We start from the raw sequence: 14,314 nt of genomic DNA, 5'->3' as shown, positions 1-14,314 counted from the left end.
CACTTGTCTAAGTAACTACAGATGCCATAAATGGGATTTTGATTAAGATGGATGAGGTGTCCATGACACAAATTAAGGATTTTAATTATGTTTTACTTAACGTTGGTGGTTGCTATTAGCAGCACTGGGAGATTCTAAACACCATTTTCTGAGATCTAAAGACCAGTTGAGGCTGCTTTCAAATCGGCAAGCTGCAGGCAAATAGACCGATATGCACATATTCCCCTGTGTGGCTGGATTCCAGTGGATTCCAGTACAAAGATGGTCCTCATTGCACTCAAGTCAATGCAGCTGTCTTTGACTTGCAGAGAGGAACCTTACCTGAGTCTGTGCCTGCCTTCTTTTCCAACAGCGGCTCCTACAGGTTAGCAGGCACATGCAATCTTTTAATGTTAAGCCAAACTCTCTTCAGTTACTGATCCAGCCAGTAACACTCTCAGAATCAGAGCTGTTAAAAGACGGTGTTGACTGTCCAAAAAACAGACTCCTGCTTCATCAATATGAAAACACATTCCACATCTCTTCAAAGCCCTTGCTGCAGAAAGGCATTATCCTCCTGGAACAGACCACGCCTTTTGTTTCAATATTTTTATTTTAGTACTTTTCCTATCTATTGTTTGGGCTCAGCGGCTCCACCACCTTTGTGATGTTAAATTAGGTTAGCCATGGAGAGCAAAACAGATCTGAAAGCAATGGCTCTTTCTTTTTTTAAGGCTTATTGACAGGCTCTCAGTACTTTTTCAAGCTCCAAGTTTTGATCAGTATGGTTAATTGTTTTTACTATATTATCTTTTAAAATAGTAGTAAACCTCTCCATAAATCAATGATATACACTGACATACATCTTAATAATAGGTTTAAATAAGATCTCCACGGGTCACTGTAAGTGGTTGTACATACAGTATACACTGTGTAGATACTGCAAACACATCTGGCAGGACTCAAGTTCCATCTTCTGAGTAGAGCAAAAGATAAAAGGCCATGCTTTTTATTTTGTCTACTTAAGTAGGTTGAACAACAGTACGTATAAATAAGAAATCCAAGTTTTTTTCATATTAAAGAGACAAAACATATTCATTGTTCATTTCTTTCCTAAACAGCTGAAGATTTTTTAAACATCCTTAAACAAATCATTTGATAATCCAACTCTAAACTTTGTGTACAACGTCCTCTTTTTCTGTGCATTCTTATCTCTTATGCGTTTGTTAAATAGGAGCCATGGTACAAGAGCTGTGCTATGAAACATTTTCTTACCTCTTTTGGCATAATGAAAATAATGCTGTTATTTAATTCATGCCATGTTTTTTTTCCCCCCATAATTGTTCTGCTCAAAATGAATCCTAGACAAACTTAAGAGTTGTGAAAGGGATTACTCATGATCATTATCAGGTCTCCAACAGTACTAACTTGATTTTCTCCTACACAATACAACTAGAATCCAAACTGCAGTCAGTTCTCACTCCCTTCCAAAGCATTTAAAGAAGAGAAAAGTTTGCTCTGGACACCTTTAGTGCCAATACAAGCAAAAGTGTGCCATTACCCTGAGCTATCAGATCAAAGTGTTTTTTATTGCTAAAAGTCCCAGAGCTGATTAAATATGAATTAGGGCCTAATTGAGGCCATGTCTTCTGGACATTAATCTCAGGCCACAGGGAGAGGTGCACAGGCGTGGCATGCACTGTACTGGCAGTTCAATTAGAAGATGATGTGAACAAGAGAACAATCTGTTCCTCAGGAAAAACATGCAATCCTGGCCCCTTTTCAGTTTCCCTGGAAAGAGGAGTCCAAAAAACATCTCTGCAGCAAATCTCCTAAAATCAGTAGATGATCTCCTGGCTCTATAAATCACGACTACCCGCAACTGGTTTTAAGTGTAATGCTTAGAAAGAAATCAGGCAGCGTGGAGAGTTCATAAAAAGAGAACTGTTTCCGTGGAGAACCTCAGAAAACAGGCGGGTGTAGCCTCGCTGGATCAAAAACCAAAACAAACAGCAGAGGAGTGTATTAAGAAAGTCGCTAAAAGTGAAAACTACACCGTCACTGGGAAGGAAAATACACCATTAAAACATGGCTTTACACCAAGGCCACTGTAACTTGATTTTTTTTTCATTTAGGCTTCACTGCAGTGTAAGCATCTGTTAGAATTAGCCTTGAGGCGCTTCAGTGCTGAAGCCAGTCAATATGTCTTAGAGTGGATAAGGCCATAATGTCAATGTATAAGACTTTGCACCACTGATTGAGCATGTTTTCAGGGGGGGTTTCCAAATAAAGAATATATTAGATTAAATATATTTTCTGTCTGCAAGAATAAAAAATGAAAGTTTAGATTTGCCTGCTCTGTTTTACATCTAACTTTGTTATATGTTCTTTCTTTTAGGTGAAGATACTATGTGGGGCACAATAAAAGCATAGTCTTCCGTGTTTCCAGTCTCCTTAGTCAAAAAGAGGTTTAAAATATATTATGAATCCATGTTTTGCCTCCAGAGCTTAATATTTCATGAAGACTGAATATACATCACCTGCCTTCTGTGTTTCTACAATTGCTTTTCCATTCAAGTACAGCAAATGCTTTGTGCCATACCATGTGATACACTTAAAGTAATAGTAGCACAAAAATGCACTACTTTTTGCTGTCAAGATCTTTATTGTGATACTGTACAGATACTAATGCACAGCTGACATACTCATTGTCTGTTTTTCATAACCTCACAATCTGGTGATTTCAGTACACCTGTGGACATTAAGAACATGAGACTTTCACAGCAAGTAGCTGATTGGGCACCTGTGTGATCCTTAATAATAATTGCTTACACTTCTACAGCACTTTTCCGGCCACTCCATTTAAAGCTCTTTACAGGTAATGGGGACTCCCCTCCACCACCACCAGTGTGATTATTAGGAGGCCATGATTGATAAAGGGCAAAGGGGAATTTGGCCAGGACACCAGAGTTACACCCCTACTCTTTTTGAGAAAAACCCTGGGATTTTTAACGACCACCGAGAGTCAGGACCTCGGTTTTACGTCTCAAGGACGGCGCCTGTTTCCCCGTCACTATACTGGGGCATTAGGACCCACATGGACCGCAGGGTGAGTGCCCCCTACTGGCCCCACTAACACCTCTTCCAGCAGCAACCTTAGTTTTTCCCAGGAGGTCTCCCATCCAGGTACTGACCAGACTCACACCTGCTGAGCTTCAGTGGGTTGCCAGTTGTGAGTTGCAGGGTGATATGGTGATATCCTTCTACTCTAAATAGTGAGAGGCTAGTTGCCTTGATCATTGGAGTGGTAGTATTTGGGATAACAACATACCGAGTTCCAGTTATGTGATGTCGTATAAGGTGACACATAAGGTGCTCAGTGTTTGGTATTTGAACACACTGTTACATATTTGGTATCTTACCAAAGGAGTTGATTAGGAATCTGTATAAATCATAATAATGATACTCTGTCCCAAAAAGACAGATTAGCTGGTTGGCAGGGTCATGAAGGCACCACGTCTGTCACAGTGTGATGCTCTGGTTCAGCAATGAGCCGACTAGTCCACAATTAGCAGCAAGCAGGAAACCAACTTTGAGGGAAAGGCCAAGTCCTGAAGGGCACAGAGAGTAATCACATCCGACCCAACATTGCGACAACCCAGTCTATATGTCAATATTCCAGAGATTGTGTTAACATTTAGGGATACTCTACAGCAGCTTAGTAATAGTTTTTGACTGTGTTTTGACATGTTTCTTACAACCCATCATGATTCTTTAATCTATATTTTTATTTATCTTTTCTGTTCACATTTTGGATTAATATCTACAGTGGCCATGAGCGTAGTGTTTGTAACAATATAAAAATGAAAAGGTACCAATAAGCAGCCTTGTTTCAAGGTAGTGATTTAATTTCAAATGCAAAAAAGCTTTAAAATCTTTTTTTGTCTCTTTTTTTGTGTTTTAGGAACAAAATATGCTGAAAGAAATGTGGGCTTATAGCATGGTACAGTAACCAGAGGTGAATTCTATTTCCTTCATGGAGTTTCAAGCAGAAGTTTGGGAGGAAAATTCAAACCCTTGCACCCTTCCAGAAACCAGGGGATTTTTCTTCTGCCAATAATTCAAACAGGTTATACTCTATGCTGTAGAATGAATTGTTTTGCTTTGGCTACAATCATTCCTTTGTATTTAACACGTATATCTTACTAATCCTCCCACTCTCCACACATTGCAGGATGATAGCATATATCAGCCTCTTCACTAATTTGGTACATTTTCCAATGAGCGACAGCGCAGGAATGTAAACGATAAAAATAAGAAGCACATGGACGCAAAACTGAAAGAGAAATAAACACAGAAGATCAAAATTAATTACATGCACATGACTTTCCATACAGGTGCATTGTCATGCTGCCAATAGTTGCAGGGAAAAGAAATTGCTTGTAATTGGAATGTTTATTGAATCAGTGGAAGGCCCTGCTCACATGTATGAGCGCGTTTTCCTGGGCATTGCTGTGCATAGCAGTCAGCCCCACTCCAGCTCCAGAACATGCTCCTAGGAGGCAGATGGGCCTCAGAAGCGTCTGCCATTCTGATCTCAAGCTCTGCCTGAACACAAACAGATTTACAGATTCTTCAAAGGATTTGCATCAACCAAAGGTAATTAAGAAAATCTAATCCTTCTTCAAGCCGGCTATGGTCACTCTTTTTTTTTTGCCTTGCAAAGGATTTGCATCCAGAATGGTGTTTTCTTACAGCCGTTCAACACATGGCACTAATCTGTTTATTCAATGTGAGGTGAAAATAAATCAGCATGTAAATTATACTCACAACATGTAGCGTTTCTCCAAAATGAAATTAAGGGGCACTGTTGTATCTGCAGCAACATGCTGACCCACAGAACATGTGGTTACAGTAAATCTTTTCTGTTTCTTAACAGTTTTATTCACATATACTGTATAGATTATGAACATAAATTAACAGGAAATCTTGAATAACAAAAGAAAATCCAAGATTAATTGTTGCATGTAATCATTGCAACAATGTATATCAATATATGTATAGCACTATATGATTACATCAATTATTTAATTACAGTGTGACTTGTTTTCTGATCTCATTCTGTTCATTTGTAGGTCCTGATTGGTTAATTGAATCAGATATTCACAGTGAATCACAGTGGGTCCTCAGTGATTCAGAGCATCCAAGATAGTATCAACGTAAAACATTTTAATTCTGTTGTTAAGCCTTCATACAATTTTCATTTTGTAATGTCAAGATTACCATGTCTTTAACTGAGCAAAGGTTTAGCACTGCATTTACACAGTGATTTATTTGAGTTTCAGGAAAACTGAAGGGAGTTTCTGTCTCAAAGTTTGGATATTAGGTGTCAGGAGGCAACTCATTGTTTTTTGATTCAGGAGGGACAAACAAGCCTCTTTCTTCCCAGCTTTTTTAAATCATAATTGTTCCAGACATAATTTCTCTAAGCTTTATATCCTTTCATTTTCTAACCACCATCCAATTCAGGGTCACAGGGGAGCTGAAGCCTATCCCTGCAAGGGACAAGGCAGGATACACCCTGGATGGGATGCCAGTCCATCGCAGGGCACACAGACACAAACAGAGATACACACACACTCACACCGGGGCTAATTTTCCCAGAAGCTAATTAACCTGCCAGCGCGTCTTTGGACTGTGAGAGTAAAGTGGACCACATGGAGGAAATCCCTGCACACCCGGTGAGAACATACAAACTCCACACAGACAGCAGCCCAGGTCTGGAGTTGAACCCCGAGCCCCAGCCCCGCAAGGCATCAGTGCTAACCACTGTGCCTACTGTATATATCATACGCAATTCTCTTTCTCTTGACTGTTCGTCTCGTGCATCTCTCTTCCACTCTAGAAGTACACCTGTGGGGGGAGAGCACGCTGTAGGTGGCAGTCGTAGTGTCAAGATCATAAGAAACTGCTTAAAAAGAAAAGAAACTGAGAACATATGCCTCTTGTCCTCAGTATTGAATGCACCTCCTCACAATTTCGGTTTGAGTCCTCTGGTTCATGTTTCATTGTGCAAGCTGGATTGACATTGTCCATGCCCTTGAGGAGTTTGAACCACTTGTATCACTTGAATCAAGTCCTCTGGTAAAAATATCCATCCCTTTTAGAATATCAGAGTTTTAGACATTCTCTTAATCACAGGAACCTGCTGTTGCTGTTTTTAAAATAAATCCTGCCTACTTTCTATAATTTGTAGGCTGATTTGTGAACTTTTTTTGTATGTTGAGCTGTTTCTGAAGGATATTTTCCGTGAAAGGAACAATATAAAAATAAACTGAATGAATTCTAAAGAAGTATGATTTTTTTGTAGCAGGGTTACCATGACATAATTGTTCTACATCATTGAAATTACTGTATACTTCTGGCAGGAACATGTCCTAAAATGCCTGAGCTATCACTAGAAATAAATGAAGAATGGTCATCTTCATGCTGAAATGAGCAACACCTGTTAGAATCCATCAAATGGTATTTGGTCCAATAAACCAGTATAATACATGCAAATAAACTGTTTCATTTGTTGTCATTTAAGATGATTATTCTCTTTTATAATTTCAGAATTTTCTGAACTAATGCACAAATGAATAAAACATGGAGATATTTTTTTAAAGTAAAGTCATAAATGGAACACATCTCATTTACAGACTCTTAACCTTAAGAATATTCCTGTACAGTATGTACCTCTAAATGAGTTGTTTAAAGGTATGACCCAAGTGTTTTGTTTTATTTAAGCAGTTGTTGGGGTTTCAAAAGTGGAGTACTTTTGCTGAAATCACTAATTCCATTAAACATTTTTTATCGCTCAGACAAATTAGCTGTTAGAAATATAAAACATATAGGTTCTGCAGACTTGACATTTTTTGAGGAGATCCACATTTAGCTGAAGATTAGTGGATATCCTCATCTGCTGCAAGTGCAGACTAGTTCAGAAAGCTCAAGGTATTTCCTTCACAGCCTCATTCTCTGAGGGTTAGAAAAGCACAGCACAGATTTTGGTAGCAAAGGAGCTCAATGCATTTTCAACAGATAATTAAAAAGCAATATATTCAAAAGGATTATATACTTGTCAGCTGAGCTTGTATTTATAGTTTAAACAATATACTTATCATCTTTATAGCCCTCAGAAATGATTTAATCCAATAAAAAATGACTTTTTCTTCTATTTAATGAAAGTCTAAATATTTTGAAGTCAAACATACAATACTTTGATTAGTTTCTAAACACTTAGCACATATTTTCTGGTTTGCAGTATCATTAAAAATCACCGTCATTTTAACATTTGTATAAATTTTATATTGCTCAGCCCTTAAGTTTAGCATTTCTTCGAATTATTATTACTCATTCTTAGTAGTGTTTGTGGCTTCTTGAGTAATACGTTAAGGTGGATTACCAGATACTTTTTAAATATTGTTCTATGAATATTATACACTAAAAGCCACATCATATACAGTACAACATAAAAATGTAAATGTAATGTATCACAACAAAAACGTTTTTTCTTTTTGATATTTTTCAGAGGGAATTAAGCTCTACTTGTTTCTTTGTGCCCTGCATGTTAACATCACTTCTCACTAAAACCTGGATAAACCTTATCAAAAGAGCATGTCTATTTGCTCCTTTGCAAACGCAAGCCTATATACAGTACATTATATAAATAAGTCAAGGTGTTAGAGCCTTTTATATTTGTATTTCTTTGGAATTAAAGAGGGGGGCTGACCATGTGCTATACTGTATCCCCTTGCCTTGAGACACTTCTTGCACGTCTCCTCTCTCTCTTCCATGTTACTCTTCAGCTACCTGGAAAAGTTGATTCATTTTAAAGCAAGGCATTTACTGGGTGCTCTCTTCACCAAAGGAATCCGCAGAATTTTACAAATTTCCTTCCTCGGGCTTTTCTTCATACAGTTCGAAGATTGTTGCATTAAATTGCATTAACTCAAACTTATCTGTCATCAGAATTCAGGCTAAAACTTCCCTCCTCTTCCAGAAATAAAATGCACTTCTACTTTATTGGAAATATAATTTTACCTTTGCATGATGAAATCCCCATCTAGTCTTTAAAAGGTGTTTTGTCTGACTAGACATATTAGGTTCTATGTAACAATGGGGAAATCACATACAATATATTAAAATATGCTTATTAACATTAATATATTTTACTGCATTTACAACGACTATTTATTTATATAACAAAAACGAATAATTTATAATAGTTATTTTTGTAGATTTTAAAGGAGCAGAGCCAGAGGAAAAGACCTATAGGCTTACATTTCTGAAAACGATCTTGATTGCTTGTAACTCAGCTGTTTTTTAGGACAGGAATTTTAGGCATGTCACTTGTCACAGCTATTCCATTTTGTTGGAAAGCTGAGACAAAGGAATCCACAGGTAATCTTTTAATTCTTGAGATAAATGTTTTTTAAGATAAATGTTTGGACATCTTTCTGTCATTGACTGTTTTGACAGTTCTTACTCTACTGAAAGTCTGATTTGCAGTGATTAATCCAGAGCAAAAACATATTATTTCGACTTTCCTCATATTAAAATAAACCATCATTAATGTCAACACACAAGTAATTGATTACCATGGCCTTGAACGTGTAAGTTCCAAAATCTTACAATGATTTGTATTGCTGATATTTCGCAGGATCATTTACAAGAGAGGCATCCGCCACTTAATCTCATTCTCTTCCCTCCTTATTTTTTTCCAAGCCATTGAAGCCATTACAAATGATTCTTTCATAAAACCTTGTGCCCACAATTACCTTGAAGCAATGCAGAAATTAGTATACTTAAAACTTTTACCATATGCAGAAATGACATTAACCAATTTCCTCTCTTATTCTTTACAAAAAGGGCCCATTTTTTCATGCAAATATTAACTAAGCATTTACAGTAACTCGTGCGTCAATGCTGACTTAAGAGATGTACTAGTCATATGAATCTTTTTTTATTGCTGAGGGGCATCTGGCCCAAAATCTGGCCTTTGTGGATATCCTGGGAAACAAGATGTAGCTGCTCAGCTAAAACCACTAAGATCACCACTCTCCCTCACTGAGGAAACAAACCGATCAAATCAGCTGTTAGTTTCACAGCTATGCCACTGCAGGTGATTTGGAGAGTTTCCTGTTCTCAGCAGAATGCCCCGTTTGAAACTCTCAGAGTCGAACTGCTGACTTTCCCACAAATATTTAGTCCTGTGTCTCATACAGCAGGGGGATGTTGTGACTAGTTCAAAGTAAAGGGTGATGGCTTTCTCCATAGCAGCCAATCAGCCATCTGAAGAATAAAAGAAACAGTTGCCCCAGGTCCCCGACTGAGATAAACAGCGGCCGTCTCTTTCTCTAGTGGGATGAAGATCAATGTAAGATAAATTATTGCTCAGAACTGGAGCCAAACACTGGTACAGTAGTCTCACTGTTTGCATTGGCTAAAAACCCATTTTTATTACATTTTCATAAACATCAACTACTCATATGTGATATAAAACACATTTAGCTGTCACTGAAACAAGGTGAATTATTAAAACGCGTGGTCCCTCAGAGACTAACAAGACTTTGAGCTTATTTTGGCAGGTGTGATAAAGGCAGCACACACAGCAACAGCTGAAAGCACTGGAAATGAAGGGTGAGATGTTACCCATATTAATGTTTTTCAATTAATATATCCATTAAAGTTGCTTGCTTTTGATACAAACAAGCTAAATAATGAAGAGTGTTTGAATATAAATACTGTATACAGAGATGATAACTGCATTGGGACAATACTGAAAAGCAATGTACAATAGCCTTAGGTTCAAAACACAAGATCCGGAAACTGTTTTTTTATTCTTCTTTGACTTTTGCAAGTTAAAATGGCCTTAGCTCCAGACGTAATAAAATCAAGAGCCAAAACCTCCATTGGATCCAACAGCAATGATTCAAACAAAGAGCAATATATATAGGCTTGAGCTCTAGTTTGAACTTAACTTGAACACAAATATAATCTTCTATTTAGAACAGACCGAGCCCTACCAGGAGAGAGAAAAAGGAATTGGTCCATTGCCAAAGTTTCATGTAATTACAAGTCCTAACCTCAGCCTCTCTTAACCCTGGTGTGGGTGTCCGTGTGCCTGCCCCGTATCCAGGATGGATCCTGCTTGCTGTGTGATAGGATCGGCTCCGGCTCCCCCCCCCACCGCCACCCTGAATTGGAAGAAGTGGTTAGAAAATGGAGGGATGGAAAGTTTTGTTTGTGTTAATGTTCCATCAAAGTAAAATGTATACTTTAAGTACGATCCCATATATACAGTACACCTTTAATGGCTAGATAGTCCTATCTTGCAATTTCGTGTGGAATTTTTGGGGACGGATTAACTTTAGGGCTAGAAATGGATAGGGACCTAAAAGCTCAATTTGCATTTCACATTTTCTTACAATAAGTGTTTAAGGCACAGCCATGTTTTTTTTTATTAAAGAGAGGTGGCTTGTCTTTTACATCCTAAGCATAGAAAAAAGGCATGGGCAAGCGTTTCTTTAAGTAACAACAACAATCTGCCTAGAGAACTATAGACTAAATATCAGACTGCTGTTCTCATAAAATCGTATGGGAAATGAACACTCAGGTGTTAAGATTTCGACTGTGTTGAAAGTGACACTGAAAACAGTCCCTTACAAGAAACACAAAAACTGAAACTATAGAATAAAAGGCAAAAATCCTCTGAAACTGGAATATGATTCTAGTTCATGGCTGTCCAGTCCTGTTTCTTCGTTGATCTGTAGATCTTCCAGGTTGACCTGGATCAGTTTTTAGTGTCTTAATTAAGACCCTTGCCTTCCAGGACAAGGAAATGAGACTGCTGATGCGAATTGGTGCTTTGTCTACTGATTCTTGTCAATGTTTCCAAAAAACTTTAACACGGACGTTTTGGTATAGAATGTTGCATACTAAGTAGTTTCCATGATATTTTATGTACTAGCATTGAAAAGGTCTTTCACTTTCTTTGTAAAACTATATTTCTAACAGCACCATGCAATGGTAACTGGCTACAGTATGTTCAAAGGGTAATTTTATTGATAGACTTCAATTTACATACATTTATTCCCAGTCAAATGAAATTGAGCTTGTTACTGGGGGCTGAAAGAACAGTAATTTGCCTTTGTCAGACACCAGAAGTTTAATATTAGTGCCATACATAAAGCTGTTTTGTTAAAGTAATAAAGACTACATTTACTGCTATGACAGATCTTTATGGGCTGTACAAAGAAAACCCTCTGACATCTATCAGCATTACTGTCTGGAACCGATTATGTCTGAAATCCCACAGTCACCAGTGTACAGGTTGAATTAGTTACAAATTCATTTCCGATTAAAACTTTGCTTGTCACTGGGGTCAATTTAGTAATGTTTCATGAGTGCCTGGACTGTTTTAAATGGGTACCACTTTCCACATGTAAGTATATATTTTAAGGCAAAGCAATACTGTTATTAACAATTAAATCCATTGCAAGTCAGGACTGTTCCAGAAGGCTGGAAAGCCATGGAATTTACATTTACCCCATTATAATACCCAGATTTATACATGAATTCAATTTATGAGTTTCGTATTTACATTAATGTATTGCTCTATTTGGGCTCAGATTTTATTTTTTAGGAATACACATTCTGAAGTGCTCCTTTTTAAAAATATACTTATCAAACAAAGCCTCAAACCAGTTTAATCTGACATTTTAGTTTAAATTTGTTTTAAAAGTGTTTTTAATTAAAATGCTTCCAAAACCTTCAGAACTTGAAAATTCTGGAAAAGGTTTGAATTTCCCACAACCACATGCTTTCTCTATATAAAATAAATCTCTTATTATATATTATATGATGAAGAGATCTGAGCACAGAGCTATATCAGTGTGCAAAAATCAGACTACAGTATATCAAAATCATAGAATTTTAGGTACACTCTCTGACCATCTTAATGTATTTAAAGCAAAAAAAAAAGATACAAATATATGCACAAACACATACATATACAGTATATTAATGTTATATATTTAAGCAGACATGTGTCACTATTAAGTCCAATATATTTGTAGAAAATCCAAACACAATCCTTTCTAGTTCACCGTAGAACACTTTTGAAGAAAGTACCAACTTCAGATAGAACGAAAGACAAAAATAATTCTGCCAGCAAGCACAAAGGGGAACAAACATGAAATTTAGGACCGGAATATAATTAACATTTAAGATTTTTGTATGAACTTTAAGATGTTTCTCTTCTTTTAGATGTATACTGTAGGTCACCATCATCCTTTTTAGAATAACACTGCCAGAAAAATATTTTTGACTCTCCAAGTTCTTTTATTAACGGGATTACCATTTTCAAAAATACAAATTCAACACAAATCAATGTTGTATACTATATGCGTGTTTAGATTGTTTTTTTTTTGCATTGAAGACTTAAAATGTATTAATGACATTTAATTTAAGTAACTGAAAATGAAGAGTACAATGCAGATAAAAACAGCTTTTTAAGAGAATAACAATAGAACCATTGATAAGGCGAACAATGTGGGGAAAAAAAGGAGACATTTTTGCTGTAACTGTTGGAAATCGCTGAAGACGGACAAGAGTATCGGTTTTCATGGAGGGGTATCGTGTTGTATTTTAATTGCAACAACTACGTAAGACCTCACAGAGTCAAGTGGGACATTATTGTGCAGTTGCTGCAACAGTTAGAGAAGGCAGCACTTCATCTGTTCCAGACAGATGCCCTCCCCTCTTGAGTTAGCCATGGGCCTGCAGCTCAGGGTGGATTAAGCACAACTCGGCTCTCCCTTTGAGCACATATTTAAGGTGTTATACTTTAGCCCTTATTAAGCTCCAGGGTGGCAGCTAAGCCAAAAGAAAAGAACATTCTGAAGGTCAAGAATAGCCTTTTCTATTAGTAAATAATCAAGGAGAAAGAATTTACAGATGACTGTTCTAAAGGGTCCTCAATGCCAAAATCCCGCAGTTTAGTATTAAGTTACTGCAAATGAAAAGCAATGCCCACCTTCTGCAAGGACTCCCATCTGAATACTTAACGGGACACATTGCAATAAATCCAAATTTTACTTACATTGTTAGCTAATAGTATCTATTTCATAGCACCTACTGTATAATAATAATAATAATAATAATAATAATAATAATAATAATAATAATAATAATAATATTGTATTTATAATGTTTGCTTGAAGAATAAAGCAAAGAAAAACAACAAGTAGCACCAGTTATGGCAACTTAGTGAAAACCATCAGTGAAAAGTTACTTGTGGAAAATTTTTGTAACTCGCCTCAGGACAGTAACATTCCTGTAGATAACAGTGAAAATAAATCTTTAAAAAATACCTTTTCTTGAAAAGCAGCATGTCTAGGAATGCACATTCTAAAATATGACAATGAAAGAATAAAAAATGAAGCTTCTTATCCTGGCTTAAAACAGTGGATCTGAGATTTATATTTCTCTTGTGTGATATTTCTCCTTATATACCCGGAGACCCTAATGTTTCATTAGCAGTGTCACATATATTATGGTGTGATGAGCTAAAAGGAAGATGTTGATAAAGCTCAATTAAAAAAAAAAACCTTGGAAAAACTAATATACAGTATATTTAACACAATAAATAAAGACTGGCAACTTCAAGGCTGAAATCACTGTATTTCAATACCACTAAGGCAGGCAAAATTAAATTACATGGACACTTTCTTGCTACATGTCCTAGAAGCAGACCTCTTAAATGAGATACATACACAGGCATCCCGCTGAGTGAAATCAAGTAACAAATTTCCCATCAGACAAATTATCTGAAACCTCAAGTACATAAAGCACCCTGCCAAAAATATATTCAATAAAAACACACAACGGGCCTACTTTAAGAAGGACTGAACCCTTTTGCCAAGCTCAATAGTAGCCTGAAGGAAAAGCAAGTTTTTTTATTTTTCTTTTTTTTTTTACATCTGTGTATTTGTTTTGCTTTTACTCAATTGGAACGTTACGTATTATATTAAATGTATCGACACATTTCTGTGTGTTCTGCACGTATTTCTGTGAAAATAATACTGTGCCCATGGGCAGCAGAAAGCATTGTTGTAAATGACCAGGGACAGTCCCAGGTGTTAAGGTCATCTAAAATGATTGCTCTTGAAGCCCAAGGTGAACTAAAGCGATTATTCATAAATTCATATCAGCCGTTCATAACAGACCTCGACCTCAGAGTGCTCTCCCAACATACACAATCGCCCTCGTGCTGAAAACTGCACCCCAG

The 14,314-nt window shown here is 36.9% G+C and overlaps 1 long non-coding RNA gene across 2 annotated transcripts in view; it reads right to left on the bottom strand.

Moving 5' to 3' along the window:
* The window catches only part of LOC148644310 (uncharacterized), a 37,560-nt gene that overhangs the window by 18,176 nt on the left and 5,070 nt on the right, over window positions 1–14,314 (bottom strand). The window lies entirely within an intron of this gene.

The sequence above is a fragment of the Lepisosteus platostomus genome, chromosome 20, assembly GCF_059453375.1.
Source record: "Lepisosteus platostomus isolate fLepPlt1 chromosome 20, fLepPlt1.hap1, whole genome shotgun sequence".
Taxonomy (NCBI): domain Eukaryota; kingdom Metazoa; phylum Chordata; class Actinopteri; order Semionotiformes; family Lepisosteidae; genus Lepisosteus; species Lepisosteus platostomus.
Note: the sequence above shows the minus strand (reverse complement) of the source record. Positions and strands in the feature narration are given on the sequence as shown.